General features: G+C 43.5%; 1 pseudogene; it reads right to left on the reverse strand.

The window, feature by feature from the left end:
* Positions 1 to 3,125: 3,125 nt before the first annotated feature.
* Positions 3,126 to 3,488, reverse strand: LOC142458731 (eukaryotic translation initiation factor 1 pseudogene; annotated as a pseudogene).
* Positions 3,489 to 15,991: the final 12,503 nt, after the last annotated feature.

The following is a 15,991-nucleotide window of genomic DNA, read 5'->3' on the forward strand; positions in this document are numbered from 1 at the left end:
AAGATCGTCTGCACAAACAGAAACCTCAAATAGTCACCATAGGAAATGAGACCTAGCATATGGAGACAGAGCTGGGGGGAAGGGATTACATTTGAAGGTTTGTTTTTCTAAGTTGTCATGTAGCCCTGGTGGCAGGGTGGGTAGGTGGTGGGCTGCTAGCCACGAGGTCAGCAGTTGGAACCCACCAGCTGACCCTCTGGAGAAAGAGGAGACTCTCTGTTCCCTAGCGTGACAGTCTCAGAAACCCACAGGGGCAGGGCCAGTCTGTCCTACAGGGTGGCTATGCGTCAGCTTCCACTCGATGGCGCTGAGATTGGTTTGGTTTGGAAGATCAGTAAGTAATCATTTACATGTCTCAGTCGGTGCCTGGCTTTAGATCCTGTTGGTGTCTGGAATGTTATAAGAGCTGTAAGAGCCCCCATTAAAATGATTAAAAAAAAAAGAAATTTAGGATAAATGGCATCAGGTTTTATAACTGCCTGGTCTGGTAAAAGGAGCCTCTTTTCCCTGTAAGACGCCAGCTCCATATCCACCACAAGACAGGCTCCCCGAAGCTGTGGTTGTGCCTCCTAGAATTCCCAATGCATCTCTGTTGCAGACGCTTCCAGAGCTTTCTCCTAAGCCCCCACTCTCAGAGTATGAGTGCTTCCACAACAGCAGTGGTTCTCAACCTTCCCCATGCCGCGGCCCTTTCAGACAGGTCCTCATGTTGTGGGGGTCCCAACCATCAAATTATTTTTGTTGCTACTTCATCACTGTCATTTTGCTACTGTTATGAATTGTCATGTAACTATCTGATGTACAGGATGTATTTTGATTGTTACAAGTTGAACATAAAGCCTAGTGATTCATCACAAACAATGTCATTATATATTGTGAAATTATTTATTTCTAGTGATAAATGAATGAAATTTTGTCTTGAAGCATGGTGTAGCATGGCTAACAGTCTTAATATAACAGCAGTAAGCTACATTGCTACATTTTGCAGCAGTATGCATAAAAGCCAAGGTCAGTGCAAAGGTTGAGATAGCTTCTTCCTCACCAGATCAGCATATCTGCGTGTGGGCGGACCGGTCTGGAGACGGATAGAGAAGCTGTGTCTCTGTTCCTAAGACCATCAGAAATACGTGTTTTCCGATGGTCTTAGGTGACCCTGTGAAAGGGTCATTGGACCCACAAAGGTTGCGACCCACAGGTTGAGAACCCCTGCATTACAGGAAGGGGCTTGTGCAGAGCTGTGGGGCTGGACTCACCTTCCATGGCTCCCACACGTGGAACTTCAGACACCTGGTGAATGAGAATGATCTCGTGAGGGGCTATTGGATTGTAAGTGCTCCATAAGGACTTGTGGAACTGAACATAAATGATTCATTTGCTCCTTTCATCCAAAGCATCTGGCTGAAGATTTGCACATCTCCCAGCACATTTAAATTGCTTCCTTAATCGAGTTAAATTAAAAGAATTGGAGCATCACAGAAATCACCTCTTTAGCTCTTGCCCTGATCCTTTACGTGTATGTGACTAAAGAAAGCAGGTAAACACACACACATACAAACCCATCTGAAAAGGGCATAGCTCTAATGCCTACTTCTTATTTTGGAATAATTTGGAATTATCTTGCTTACATGGCTTTTTGTTTTTCTTTCTGGTTGTTGTTCTGAAACTGTGTTCCCCCCCCCACCCCCTTCCTTTTTAACCTTTAAGTTTCTTTTACCTCCTTTCAAAATGAGGTAAGACTATATTGTCTCTTATAAGCAATACATCTTAAAATAAAACTTTTCATTAGTTTTGGTTTCAGTTATACTATGAGTCCTGGTGGCAGAGTGGGTTATGAGTTGGGATGCTAAGTCAAGGTCAACAGTTCAAACCCACCAACTGCTCCTCTGGAGAAAGAGGAGGCTTTCTACTAGGGAAAGATTTAAATTCTCAAACACCCACAGGTTCTATAGGGGGTGTTCTATAGGGTCTAAGTGAGGCAGAATGGACTCTGTGGCAGCGAGTGTGGTTTTGAGAATACAAGGAAAGCAAAAATTGATACATGGAGTTCATTCTACCTCATGCCCTTGCTTCCATTTCTATCCATTCTTAACGGAATCAGCCAGTGCTTATTGAGTGCCCAGTACCCATAATTGAACGTGTAAAATGCGCTGTTATTAGGTAACTTCATGTATAGCAACCCTATGTACAACAGAGCAAAACACTACTCGGTCCTGGGCCGTGCTCACAGTCCTAATGTTTGAACTCACTGCCGCAGCCGCTGTCTCAGTCTACCACCGTGACAGACCTCCTCTTCGTTTGTGCCCCTCTACTGTACCAGGCACGATGTCCTGATCACAGGTTCAAAGCACTAGGACAAGGTCTTGCCATCCTTGCCCTCAGGGGCACTCTGGCGATACCATCCCAAGATGGAAGTGCTGCTGCTTTCAGTAGTCTCTGTGAACAGCATGAGGAAAGCACATCTCTTCTGTGTTCCTCTTATTCATTGTCCCACATTCATGTGTGCATAAGGCAATCGAAAATATCGTACCTCAAGTCAGGTTCAGCTTAGTCTTCAAAGTGACATTCTTTTTGTGTATTAGTGTATATTTATTTTTAATGAATTAACTCAAAAGTTCATTGTCACATTGCCCGCATAGCGTACAATTCAATAGTTCAGTCATATCAAGAAGAATTGTATAATCATCACCACAATCAATTTTAGAATATTTTCTTCTTTCTTATACTTATTGTGGTTAGACCCCTATTTCCCTCCAACCTCTCTTGCCTTCTCCCCAAGAAGCCATTAATTTAGTTATAGTCTCTGTATATTTACCTATCTTGGATTTCTTTCCTTCCTTCCTTCTCTCCCTCCCTCTCTCCCTCCCTCCTCCCTTCCTTCCTCCCTCCCTCCCTCCCTCCCTCCCTCCCTCCCTCCCTTCCTTCCTTCCTCCCTTCCTTCCTTCCTTCCTTCCTTCCTCCCTTCCTTCCTTCCTCCCTTCCGCTCTTTTCAGTTTATTGCATGAAGGAGTTACACTAGTCCGAGTTAAAAGTGGACCCCAAATGGTTACATCATACAAGCTGTGAGTTTTTAAACTTGTGACGAGGGACAGAGGGGATTTTTCTACTCATCGCAAGGAAATCCTCACTTAAGCTTCCGTGAGCCTCAAGCCCTTAAAACCCATGAAATGATGGGCGTCCTTAGCCCCTCCAATCTCTGCAAGGAACTGGCCTATGTGCTTGCGCTGGTCACCCTGCAGCTGAATCACTGCTCCATATTCTGGATGCTCAGTCACAGTTCCATTGCAGGCAGGTTGCTTCTTAAAGGCCTTCACCAGCTTCTTTTTGTCGTAGTCATCAGCGATCCCTTGGACAGTGGTCAGGGTCTTCCTGCCGTTGCGCTGTTGAATTCTTATATGGATATAATCCTCGGTCCCCGTGGGAAGCAGGTCATCACCCTTACTGGCATCAGTAAAGGGGTCGAAAGAGTGGAGGTTCTGGATAGCGGACATACGATACTATTCCCTTTCCTCGGTGGAAACGACCTGCGGAAGGCGGCGGCTGGAGAAGGCGGGCAGGGGGGATGGAGCATCGGGAAGCGAGGGGGCTCGAGGGGGAAGCTGCTGAGTCCTCGGCGGTGGCTCAGAGACTGGGGCCTATCTTGGATTTCATATGCAGAAAAACATGCTAGAAAACAAAAAGCAAAACTAGCAACAATGAAAAAGTAAAAGAGAAAAGCCTCATGGAAAATAAAGTAGGAAATATAAAAATCTTGAACAAATTAAAAAGGGGTCAAAAGGGAGATCCGATGAGAAGGAGTTACATTTTAACCTAACTGCCTCTGCAGTGACCCGCCTTGAAATGCACTCTGCAGGGCAGCAAGGCCGGTCACACCCCTGGTCTCGGTCAGAGGAAATTAGCTGGAGTAAATCTACATGTCTTTCCTCTGCACTTTTTTTTAAGTGAAATTTTTTTAGATGGGTCAAACGGGAGATCAGATATTACATTTAACCTAACTATATCTACCATCATTAACTTTACAACACTTTCTGTCTGATAACAAGGTAATTCACATCCCTTGATTCATTGGACTCTTAAGCCATGTATGGACCTTGCAAATGAATTCTGGGTTTCCCATATCTCCACAGCCTTCTGCAAGCCAGGTGTTCACAACTTAAGCTCTGATACCATTCTTTCCTTTGAGTTTGGGTCATATTATTGATAGTTCATGGATCACAGGCTACTTTGGTTCTTCCACGTGGACTTAGTTGACACTTCATTTCGATGGCGGCTTGTCGGAAATCAAACCTTTGAGACCTCAGATGCTATCCTTTCTGATGGTCGGGCATCATCTAGTCTCTTCACCACACTTTGCTATAGCACTTCGATAATCTCTTCATTAGGAGGAGCATTGAGCAGGGCCATGCCATAGAACCATTTGTTCTTAGATTGGGACTAGAATTAAGTGTGAGCCCCAGATCCACTCATATTGCTATGGTTCATATAGGTCTCTGGTTCACCTGAGAGATATTATTGTCGCATTATGTTGAGGAATATGATCAATCATCTCCCTGGGGCATAAGGTACAAAATGACGTTCTTGCTTTTCAACACTTTAAAGAGGTCTTTTGCAGCAGATTTGCCCAATGCAGTACTTTGATTTCTTGACTGTTGCTTCCATGAGCATTGATTGTGGATCCAAGCAAAAGGAAATCCTTGAATCTCTTTTCTGTTTATCATGATGCCTTTGAGGATTTTGGTTTTCTTTATATTGTGTTATAATCCATACTGAAGGCGGCAGTACTTCTAGCAAGTAGATTTATTAGAGAGTGGTTACTTACTTTGTGCATAGATGTCACAGCTAAAGTCTACTACACAAGATCTCCATGTGTTGTGGCATCAATCTTCCTCTGAATCCAGGAGGATCAGACTCCAGAATCAAAGGATGTGTCCCACTCCCACCCCTTCATTCTTTCTTTCTTTTTCTATTTTTAAAAGCATTTTATTGGGAGCTCTTATGGATATTATTATAATCTATAGTTTTATTAGATCAAGCATAATTGTGCAATTGCTGCCCTCATCATTTTCAATAAATTTCCTTTTCTTCTTGAACTTCTTGATACCAGCTCCCCTTTATCTCCTTCCACCCCTGTGAACCCTCGGTATATTATATATTAATATTATTTATTTATTGCCTTAACTTACACCATCCCATGTATCCAGTCTCCTTAAATTCTGATGTTTGTTCCCTTTGAGTGGGGTTATACAGTCATCCTAGCGATCTGTTCTCCCTTCCTATTTTCCCCCTCTCCCCTCTTTTCCCACATCCCCAGGAAGCCAATACTCCCCTTACTGTTTCTGAGGAATACTATCTTGAATTTTGTGCATCAAAAGATCTTGGTTGTACCCATGTACTTACACAGGAACTAGCAAGATTAGTGAGGTAAAACTAGGGCCATAATAGTGGAAGGAGAAAATAAAAAAACTCTAGAGGATAATTGTGTGTTTCATCAGTGCTCTACCGCACCCTGGATGTATCATACCTTCCATGTGGCCCTTCTGTGGGGGACTGTCCAATTGTCTCACAGAGGGGTTTTGGGTCTCCATCTTGCCTGTGTTCCTTCACATCAATTTGATTGATTGTTTTTGAACTTCTGATACCTTTACCCATTGACACCTTATGATCACACAGGCTGGCATACTTCTTCCATGAGGGCTTTGTTAATTCCTTAATAGATGACTGCTCATTTGACTTCAAGACTTTAAGACCCCAGACACTATATCTTTTAATAGCCTGGTACCATTCATCTTTCTTCACCAAATTTGCTTATTCACCCGTTTTGTCTTCAGCGATCATGTTGGGAAGATGAGTATTCTACACTGCCACTTTATTAGAACAAACCGTTCTTGTCCTGAGGTAGGATTTAAGTAGAGGCCCAGCCCCTTGTTCTTACTTGGTGGTAGTCAGATCCCTCCTTTTCTGCTTGCTTCTCTTTTCTTCCAGCTTTTATAATGTAGGTCACACACCATGGAAACTCTCTTTACATTGAATAGGGGCTGTGATATGAGTAAGAGTGTTGTGTCCTACCCTAATCCCTTCACGATTGATTGGCCGATAACATCATATCATATAATCGTTGGGTTGATTATATTATTACATAACTGCTAAACCACCGAGAGTCACAGCTCAGCCAAGGTTTTTATTTAGCTTTTGTTCCAGCATCATAAACTTACCTCTGCTATCCAGCTGGACTTAGAAGGGGATAAGGACAGTTGGGAACCCAAAGAGCTGGAGTGAGAGCACAAAGTAACCGATCCTGCAAGCACATTGGGAATAGTGGGGTGATTTTCTGAGCCACAAAAGGAGTGGTCTGGTGCTTAAGATAGAACAAGAAACACAGGTCATATGTATTAGAGTTGTCTGTAGTCAACCATGGTGACCTTCTTGCTGGTCTTGCCATTCCTGGACTCCAAACACTCTGTGGCTTCCACAATGTTCATGTCTTTTGTCACCTCACCAAAGACCACCCGCTTGCCATCTAACCATTCCGTCGCAGTGGAGCAGATAACTGGGAACCATTAGTATCAGGCCCAGCATTTGCCATGGAAAGGATGCCAGGACCTGTGAGCTTCAGGATGAAGTTCTTATCATCAAATTTCTCTCCATGGATGGACATGCCACCAGTGCCATTATGGTGTGAAGTCAACCACCCTGGCACATACACCCAGGAATGATCTGGGAAGCAGGAACCTTTGTAACCAAATCCTTTCTCTCCAGTGCTCACAGTGAAGAATTTTTCTTCTATCTGGATGATTGCAGATAGAGTGAGGTTTAAATTTAATATCTTATCATTTGATTTCCATTTTGACCCATTTTAAATTTGTGCTAGGTGTTAATTGTTTGCTTTCTTTTACTTAGTTATTACTAGTTTTTAGTTTTAAAAATGTTTCTTTTGTGTATGAAATCAAGGATAAGTAAAACTATAGAGACAGTACACAGTAACTGGATTAATGGTTCCTTTGGGGTATGGTAGGGGAGGTTGGGGGCAAATAAGGAGCTAATGACTATGTGTAAAAGGATAAATAAAATATTCTAAAATTGGGAAACTTCTGGAAAGATGGAGCCTGAGTAACATACTAGAGGGACTCTGCAGAAATCAGCCCAGGAGAGTTACTAAGAGGGACATACCACACTGCCAAGTCACAGGAGGAACATCATAAAGATAAGTAGGCACAGATCCACTAGGTTTTGAGGGGCTGCGGCTTTTGGCTTACCACAGTAGAGGCCGGCTAGGGTTTGACCTTAGCCCTACCACTGTCTCAGCCAGAGCTGGGATCATTTGGAGCTGGCACAGGGCCTTTGTCTCAACACAGCCACAGCTTGCCACCACCTTGGGGCAGGGACTAACCCTCCAGCCCCACGGTCAGGGATCAAGGTTCAGCTATATTGCTACTTTGGTTTCTCTCTCTTCTCTCCCACACAGTTTTAGCCACCTCGGGGCAGGGTTTAACACCCCGCCCCCCCCAGCCCCATGGTCAGGTATGGGGCTCAGTTATATTGTTACTTTTGTTTCCCTCACTTCTCTCAGTCCTCCCCTCTCCCCACAGTCTCAGCACTCTTAGTTTTTTTCTCCCCCACCCTTTTCTGTTCGCTTTTCTTCACATGCCACTGTAAACCTCCAGACCACTCCCCTTAGCCTAGGGCATTTATTCCTGTCCTCCATCCAGCTGGGAGAGCTTCAACCTCTGCATAATAACCCAAGGCTGGGGATAGCCTGCCCACCCCCCACCAGGGGATATTCTGTGCACTTCTTCTGGGAGAAATTCCACCCGCCTGCCCTCTACAGTGCTTAACACATGGCTGGAGAAATTCCACCCACCTTCTTTAGGGGATCCTGCCTGTGTGGTTGTGGGAGCACCTACCCATCCTCTGTGGTCCCACTTGACTGAGGGAACTTCCACCCGCCTGTCGTAGTGCCTGACACAGCCTAAGGCAGCTCGGTCAACACACTTGAATGCTTCATGCTGCTGCAGGGACCTCTGCCCAACCTCTGCAGCAATCTACCTGACCAGGGAAATTCCACCCACCATTTGCTCTGCTCTACACCAAAGTGGGCAACCCACCAGTCTTCTGTGGCACTCCTGTTGCAGCAGGCACCCTCATACACCCTCTGTGGCACCCCAAGGTGCTGTGAACCACAGCATGATGGCTTCTTCTGAGATCACCCAGTATAGCACCATCCTTGTGGGGCCACAACCACCCAACCAGTGTCCCCTGAGGGGACTATCCAGCTTGCCCTCCAAATAACATAATACTGGTTGACTAGGGAAAGAGTGAAGTCACAGGAGGATAAAATGCTAGGCCAATTCCATAGTGCAATTGCCTGCAGGCAGTTCAAAGAAGCATACTTATGAGTCTCCCAGTGAGAACTAGTGCTCTGTGACTCCCTGGAAAATAGCACCTGGTTCCTTTAAAATAACACAAAGCAAACTGCAATCAGCCCCAACGACCTAAACAAAAAAATAGGAGAAAGAAAAGGCAATGGAAGAAGACGTCCAGAACCTAACGACATGCATAGAAGAAGCAGACATGGAGTTGTCACAGAATGAAAATTTCAGAAAGCTGCTTGGAGTCATACAGGATATGAGGGGAACAATACAGAAAAAGGATGAAATGATAAGGCAGATAAAGACCATACACCAAAGGGAAATACAAGAGCTTATGGATGAGATAACAAAAACCAGTAACAGACTCACGGTCTTTGCTAATCGACTGGAAGAGGCAGAGAACTGCACCAGTGACCCAGAGGACAGCCAAGCACAATTTAACAAACGTGAACAAAATTCTAATAAGAGCATCAGAGAAGCTGAAGAAAACCTAAGAGCTATGTCTAACGCTATGAAGAGGAACAACATCAGAATAATTGGATTACCGAGGAAGGCACAAGAAAGAAGTCATCTGCAACAATAGTGAGAAAATTCTTTGAGGAAAACTTCCTCAGCCTAATGAATGAAAACCAGGCAACCATTCAGGAAGCTGAAAGAACACCAGCTAGACTGAATCCCAAGAAGAAGACACCAAGGAACTTAATAGTTAAACTATCCAACTTTGAGGAAAAGGAGATAATCAGGAGAGCAGCTAGGGAAAAAACAAGCAATCACATATAAAGTTTCCCAAATAAGAATATGCTCAGATCTATCAGCAGACACTATGAAGAAAAAAAGAGTGGAGTAACATATTCCAAAAACTGAAGGAAAATAGCGCAAACCCAAGAATACTCTACCCGGCCAAATTATCTGTCAAGATATATGGAGAAGTAAGAGTCTTCACAGACAAGGAAACTCTCAAAAACAGCACCATCCTCGTGGTTACAAGAAACCCAGCCTTATAAAAGATCTTTCATAACCCAGTATGGGCAGAAGAACAGCACTCATTGAGCACAAATAAGAGACTGCCATATAGAACAACCCCACCCAGAGGGCAACAAAGAGAAAGGAGCCCCCAAGATAGCATTGGCTTAAGGGTGGAAAGAAGTCAAAAATGAAACACACACACACACACACACACACACACACACACCCCACAGATAAGAGAGGGAGGTAGGGAAACACCCAACACAAAAGATATAAGATGACATCACAGAGTCCACCGATGGAAGTAATAACCCTGAATATCAATGGACTGAACTCGGGGATTAAAAGACTGAGGCTAGTAGACTGGCTTAGAAAACAAACCCATCAATCTGGTGCCTAAAGGAGACACATCTCAAGACTACGGGAAAAAAATGGGCTGAGAATCAAAGGCTGGAGAAAAATATACCAAGCAAACAGCAAATAAAAAGGGGCAGGGGTTGCAATCCTAATCTCGGATAAAATTGAGCTCAAACTGCAAACCACGAAAAGGGATAAGGAGGGACACTATATAACACTCAAAAGAATGGTAGATAAAGAACCACTAAGCATTTTAAACATGTATTCCCCAAATGAAAGACTCACTGAATATATCAACCAAACATTCCACAAGATGAAAAAAGAGATCACAGGATCAACAACTATAGTAGGTGACTTCAGTACACCACTCTCTGAGAAACACAGATTACAGGGAAAGAAACTCACCAAGGAGGCTAGAGATATAAACACTACAATTAGACAGTTTGACCTGATAGATATTTACATAGCTCTTCACCCAAATACAAAAAAACCCAACAAACTCACATTCTTTTCAAGCCTTCATGGCACATATTTGAAGATAGATCACATGCCAGGCATAAGGCGAATCTACATAAATTTAAGCACATTGATATCATACAGACCTCTCTCTCTGACCATTGTGCCACAACGCTGGAAATGAACAAAAGGAAGATGAAGAAAACAGGAGCAAACAATTGGAGGATGAATAACTCTATTCCAAAAGGAGTGTGTACTGACCCATATCAGAGATGAAATTAGGAGATTTCTAGAAACCAAGGAGAATGAGAACACAATGTACCAAAATTTATGGGACACAACAAAGGCAGTTATCAGAGGAAGTTTCATAGCAATATCTGCACACATGAAAAAAGAAGAGAGACTTATGATTGATATGCTTGCACAAAATTTATAGCAACTACAGCAGAGTCAACAGGACAATCGCACTAATAGCAAAAGAAAATTAATAATAAAAATCAGGGTTGAGATCCAAGAGAGGAAAAATAAGAAAACTATGGAAAAAATTAATGCTGCTAAAAGTTGGTTCTTAGAAAGGATAAACAGAATCGACAGACCACTGGCAAACCTAACCAAAGAAAGGAAGGATCAAATTTCAATAGCAAGGATTAGAGATGAAAGAGGGAACATTACAACAGACCCTATTGAAATCAAAAGGGTAATTACACAGTACTACAAAGGACTGTACTCCAATGAATTCAACAACATGGAAGAAATGGACAAATGCAGGTATTTATAGGTTTAGTATTAAGGTAGCAGATGGACATTGGGCCTCTACTAAAGTGCTCAATGAAAGAACACTTTGTTCTATTAAACTGGAATTCCATGATGCTCACCTTCCTGACACAATTGCTGAAGACAAAGTGGGTCCATAAGCAAATGTGGTGAAGAAAATTGATGGTGCCCAGCTATCAAAAGAGATAGCATCTGGGGTCTTAAAGGCTTGAAGATAAACAAGTGACCATCTAGCTGAGAAGCAACAAAACCCACATGGAAGAAGCACACTAGCCTGTGTGATCATGAGGTGTTGATGGGATCAGGTATCAAACATCAAAGAATAAAAAAATCATATTATTGTGAATGAGGGGGAGTGCAGAATGGAGATCCAAAGCCCATCTTTAGGCAGTTGGACATCCTCTTACAGAAGGGTCGCAGGAAGGAGACGAGCCAGTCTGGGTGCAGTATAGCAATGATGAAAAACTTTCCTCTAGTTCTTTAATGCTTTCTAGCCTCCCCTCCCCAACTATCATGATCCCAATTCTACTTTACAAATCCGGCTAGACCAGAGGATGTTCACTGGTACAGATAAGAACTGGAAACACAGGGAATCCAGGACAGATAAACCCCTTAGGAACAATAATGAGAATAGCAATATCAGGAGGGTAAGGGGAAGGTTGGGGGGAGAAAGAGGGAACTGATCACAAGGATCTATATATGACCCACTCTCTGAGGGATGAACAACGGAAAAGTTGGTGAAGGGAGACATCAAACAGTGTAAGACATGACAAAATAATTTATAAATTATCAAGGGTGTGTGAGGGAATCAAGGGGTTGGGAGGGAGGGGAAAATGAGCTGATACCAAGGGCTCAAGTAGGAAGCAAATGTTTTAAGAATGATGATGGCAACAAATGCACAAATGTGCTTAACACAATGGATGTATGTATAGCTTGTGATAAGAGTTGTACAAGCCCCCAATAAAATGATTTTAAAAAGAAAAAAATTCTAAAATTGACTGTGGTCATGAATATACAACTCCTTTGGATATGATTGAGCTATTGAAGTGTGAAATAAATGCCATTAAAACTTTTTTAAAAAGACACCAAAGGGGTGGTGGGGAAGGCCATTGGCAGAAAAAAGCTTACCGAAGGTTAACCCACTCTGTTACAGAAGAGCAATGTACTTCAGTTTGATGACAGATGTGCTTGTATGTTATTTCAACATCCCAAAGTTAGAATTTTTTAAAAAGAAAATTGATACACGTCACTTACTGACCAGGTGTTTGTAATTTTCACAATGCCGTTTTTAAAATACAAACTACTGTCATATCTGGAAGGGGCTTGGTGGTGTAATGGTTATGAATTGGGCTGTGATCCCCAAAGTCTGCAGTTTGAAACCATCAGCAGCTCCTCGGGCGAAAGATGGGCCTTTCTCTTGCAATGAAGAGATACCGTCTCAGGTATTTATGGGGCAGTTCTACCCTGTCCTACAGGATGGTTTGAGCTGGTGTCGGCTTGATGGCAGTGAGTTTGTTTTTCTGGATCATATCTGGAAGGGAGCTTGTAGATCAGCCCATGCTTCCTATTTTATCAATTGGAAGACTAAGGTTACGTAGATTAAATGACTTGCCTGTAGCAATAATACAAATCTAGAAAGTTCCGATGACTCAACATGTTTGCTCTTAGATTGATTTTCAGTAGGGTTACTTCACCCAGCTGTCTTGCAAACACCACCCTGATGGAGAAACAAAGCTCGATGACACTGTAAGGTACCAGCCCCAGGCAGTCTAGTTTCCACCCCTTTGAATTTCTTCTTCCACAGCATTGGAATAGCCTTTCAAAAAAAATGTGGCGGAGCTCACTGGGCTCACACTGTTGCTGTAGCAAGGTACAGCGAATATGGATCCATTGGACAAAGGAAGGGTTGCATTATTAACGAGACTTTCAGAACACAAGTGGCAGATGGGCTCACATTTCAACTCATTTGGATGGTAGGTCATTACACCTGAATGTGCACACATCATCTAAGTTAAAAGCAAACAAACTGTAAAAGCAGAATATCACATCTTAATGTGCAGCCGTCAAAGCTAAAAACAAGCACACTGTACACGTAGGATATTGGTGACCTGATAAGCTCCAAATGTTTCCACGAAAGTGAATTGCAGAGTACAGGATAGAACTGGCAGTGAGGAGAGATTGAGGAAACGAATGTTTTCCTGACTTCTAATTGTGGAAGGAGGAGCTTCTCGGTGGTGCAGTAGGGTGCTCAGCTGATGTTCAAACGATGGACGTTTGAGTCTACTCAAAGGTGCCTGAGAAGAAAGACCTGGCCATCTGCTTTAGAAAAACCAGCCATGGACATTCTGTGCTGCCCACCTCTGCTGTAACACAGATCTGACTTCCCCTGAGCCCCAATGGACTGGATGGAAGACTTGTAAACACATTTGAGGAGCATTCTCTGTAAGGGTTAGCTTCTACTTCACTGGACAGACAGAATGACGCGAAAACCATTTTGGCACTTGACTTTTAAAAACAGAAAGTCATTTGAATTACTACAATCGTATTTTTCAACAAGTATCTATTTTGTTGTGGTTGGCCAACGCATTTTATGCTACTTGTTTATTTTAATGAAAGACTTCTGATTGTGAATTGACTGAAGCTTTGCAGAACAAATCAATTTTCCATTCAATAATGTGTACGCCTTTTGTTTCATCTCATTGATTGTAATCCCCGTGATGCAACATGACAGATCCTGTGTCCTTGTGTTTCCCGTTTCCATTCTTCCCATTCCCTAGTCCTTCTGAACATTGTCTCTGAGTGAATGTTGTGCCCTTGAGCTCAAATGGTTGATTGTTATAAGGTGTGCATACTCCCCTAAGCATGATTGCTCACCTGATAAACCTGCCAATTGTTCTGTTGAAAACTGAGTTCAGTTCCAGGCCTGAAGGGTGACTAAGGGCCCAAGTCGAGGATGTATATGATCGTCAAGACCCCAGGCTCCCTTCAGTTGTGCAACGGCGCCCGCCTGTATTAGACTAATTAATGATTTCAGATCAAAGGTCAGCATTTACCCGAGGCCAGGGGAAAGGAAAGAAGGCAGAATGGAACAGGCAATGGTGAGTTGGATAAACAGTGATACATGGAAAGGGTTGAAATATATGAGTTGAAACAGTGTACACCTCCCCTAAATCATAATAAAAAGGTTTTGTTTTTTTTTTAAGTGTTAAGAACCTCCTCAATGGTGGTGTAGTGGGTTATGGGTTAGGCTCCCAGCCCCAGAGCAGCAGTTTGAATCCACCAGCTGTTCTGCAGGAGAAAGATGCTTTCTTCCCCAGTGAAGATGGACAGCCTTGCGAGCACTCAGGGGCAGGTCCCTGTTCTATAGGGCAACTGGGCATCGGGATGACTGAGTCACAGTGGTAGAGCGAGGGATCCTGTGTCGTCTCACTGTTCTGGACCTGTGATCTAGCAAAGAGAACAGATGTGAAGTCCCAGTCAAGTGCTGTGAGAACCAGTGGAAAAATCTGAAAAATCCGCTGAAGGAACTGGAAGACTATAGAGCAGTGGTTCTCAACCTGTGGGTCATGGCCCCTTTGGGGGTTGAACGACCCTTTCACAGCGGTCGCCTGATTTATCACAGTAGCAAAATGACAGTTATGAAGTAGCAACGAAATAATTTTATGATTGGGGGTCACTACCACATGAGGAAGGGCCAAGGCATTAGGAAGGTTGATAACCACTATTGTAGAGGGAGAGCGTTGGGATGCGATGTGAAATATGGGTTGCATTAGGAATTCTAGAGCTGGAGAGCTGGCCCACCTCAAGACCCTTGCTATCAGTCGATTCTTGGAAGTCATCGAAGGACCAGCATGAGCCAAGCCCTAAGGTAGGAAGAGGAGCAGGAAAGGGATGAGATGACATTAACGAGTCCCATTCATACATTCTTTTCACATCTTACCAACCTGCAAGGGGCAGCGCACTTAGATTAAAGAAGGCCATTATTATACCGTGAGTGGGTGAGAGATATGAAAGCCTTCGACGCGAGAGACCCTGAATAAAGACCACTGGCGAGTCAGTCTCCAGGCTCTGGGCTCTAGCTTCTGCACTCGTGCAGCCCTGGGATGGTAGCTTGTAACAGGACAATCCATATTTGGGTCATCACGCATGAATGGTGGAGGCTCAGGAGGAAATGATCTCCCTGTGAGATCAACCTGGTTTATTGAAGTCCAGCTCATGGAGAGCCACTCTCCTCACAATGACCACGATTCGTGAGTGACAGTGACCGTAGTAGATCATACACCTCTTTATTTTTTCATGTCAGGTGTTTCCTGCCTTACTTCTAACTAAAGACTTTACACCTTGCTGACGGCGGTGGCAGCAGCGGTGGCGGTGGAGGCTTGTGATGAGTCACAATTGGCTTGATGGCGATGAGTTTGGTTTTAGGTTGTGGACATACTAGATGTCAGTGGATGCTTGCTTTATGAATCACTCCCCCCTACCCCCCTCAATGCATTGTTGCTACTGGACTGTCTGGTGCTTTTGTGAGCAATGGAGAGGTATAAAAAGCCGGAAGCAATAGCACATGTGTTTTACACATATGTGGAGGGATACATAATAATTGCTGCCCAGGGAAAAATAGAACTGCATTTGATGGCCAAGCCTCATGTTAATGGAGGGGGCAGGCTGGGTGTGACATACACTTTTTCAAAATAAATGCATCTCTTTGAAATGAACCAGCAGGAGCACAGCTGCTGGGGAGCCTGGGGAACGAAGGTGCAATAGAGAGGGTCCGAGGCCCTGACATGAATGCTGTCCCATGATGGTTCTGGGCAATTGGATCCATGCCAGGAATGCACTTTGTCCCTTTGTCATTTGAAGTTGTCTTAGTGATTTATTGGGCGGGTAATTAAAGTCACAGTATTTCCTGTTGTGTATGTTCAGTTACCAGTGATGTTTACTGAACATAGCAAGTATGATACTCGTCTAGAATTCAGGTTATTTATCTTTAATTCAGATCCTTTTTTAAAGTTCTTGATCCCCCTGACACGTGGTCCATTATGCCCCCCCGAAAAAGCCCCCAAACAAACCCGAAA

This window comes from Tenrec ecaudatus, chromosome 10, assembly GCF_050624435.1.
Source record: "Tenrec ecaudatus isolate mTenEca1 chromosome 10, mTenEca1.hap1, whole genome shotgun sequence".
Lineage (NCBI taxonomy): Eukaryota > Metazoa > Chordata > Mammalia > Afrosoricida > Tenrecidae > Tenrec > Tenrec ecaudatus.